Below are 1,652 nucleotides of genomic sequence, written 5' to 3'. Positions count from 1 at the left end.
TGGAAGGTTGTAAGTCCTAATTTCAAGGGCTAAATTTACCTTTTTTACCCTCTCCCTTAAAATAAGGTGGGCTATTTGAGGTGATTTGTAAAAATGTACTATGATACAAAATATTCGCCCACTAAAAATTTAAAACCCCTTAATTTCGCCAAAGGGCGAACATTCGCCCCTAAAATTATCCTTGATTATTCTCCTTATTGAATTTAGGCTTCTGTGATCTATATCAAGTTTTTGAGACATGTTTTCCACGACAATCACATCAAAATTCATTTGTCTATATAAAATAATATAATTTATATATCTAACTTTTGGAAAAACCAAAAGAATTATATCCAATTTATAATTTGATAGACAAATTATTTTCTTTTTAATTTAAAAATGTAATTAAATAAAATACATGTATACATAAATTATTGCCCAAAACATGTCTCAAAATCTCATGAGCACTATTTATGTGGCTTGTAATTTGGCTTTGTAATGAAATATACTAATTGATTTGTCAGTGATTTGTGCACCATGTCTATTTTTCCAATTCTTTGTGTGTTGGGTTATGTGATCTTAAATAAGAAATAAGAGCATAAGTAAAAATGAAAAAAGGTTAGTAAGAATTATATATGAATCACTCTTCTATTTTTTGGTTACAAGTTATAAATAAACTCATCAATATTTTTGGCTTCGATTTATAAAATTAAATAGCAATACCATGTGGTTTGTGATGGAAGGTCTACTTCACTTAAAAGAAAAATTTCATAAAAATACTTTATAAGAAAATAAATTATTATTTTAGATAAATATATGTGCTTCTAATTCCATTCATCATGGTATTGTTTTCATTCTCATTATTCTCTATTCCATTCTTCATGAGTTGCGCTTAACAGATCCCCAACTCTATAATAAAGTGTCATTAACACCAAGAATCCATGAATTTGGAATGTTTTGTCTAAGCATAGAGAATAGGCATCACTTGCATGCTTATGCTCATTAAATTTGTATTATAAATTTTTTTAGTTAACTAGGTTTTTCTAGAGGGAAATAAACAAGTTGAGATCTTCCTACTTCCATTGGAGTACAAGTTAGTAATAATTATTGAGAGACTATATAATAATGAAGGGAAATGTATGAAAGGCTAAATGTAATTCCTGGAGTTTCATTTTGTGATGAAACTCGTTGAGTCATGAACACTTGTTGGATTGAGTGTGTTTAATCCATTGATCTATAATTGAGCTAGAGATCAACTAAATGATAAAGGTTTGCATACAATTTAACTTTAGCATTAAGAGCTTTTTTAAATACTTACAAGGATATATAATGGTGTTAATTATGCTTTATATATAAGTAATGAGTATTTGTAGGATTTTGTGTTAAGATAACATACATGCAAGTCCTTAAAGTAGGAAAACAAATTGGCACACATGCATACCCTGTTTCATGGACAACAAGAAGGTGGAAAATCATGTGCAATAGAAGAATAGCCATCATAATCATTCAATAGCTTTGTAGTCTATCTTCTCAACACTTTTATAACTATTAGAGATGAACATACCCTTGTAAATAAAATACACCATTTCTAAAAACCAAGTCATACATGACAGATAGGGGGCTAAAACTCCAAAAGAAGAAAGTTTGGTGGGTGTGGGGGTGCGGGTAGAGGT

The sequence above is a fragment of the Pinus tabuliformis genome, chromosome 6 (genome assembly GCF_031772625.1).
Source record: "Pinus tabuliformis cultivar Carrire ecotype Pingquan chromosome 6, CPIR1, whole genome shotgun sequence".
NCBI classification, from domain to species: domain Eukaryota; kingdom Viridiplantae; phylum Streptophyta; class Pinopsida; order Pinales; family Pinaceae; genus Pinus; species Pinus tabuliformis.
This window is presented reverse-complemented; position numbering follows the sequence as displayed.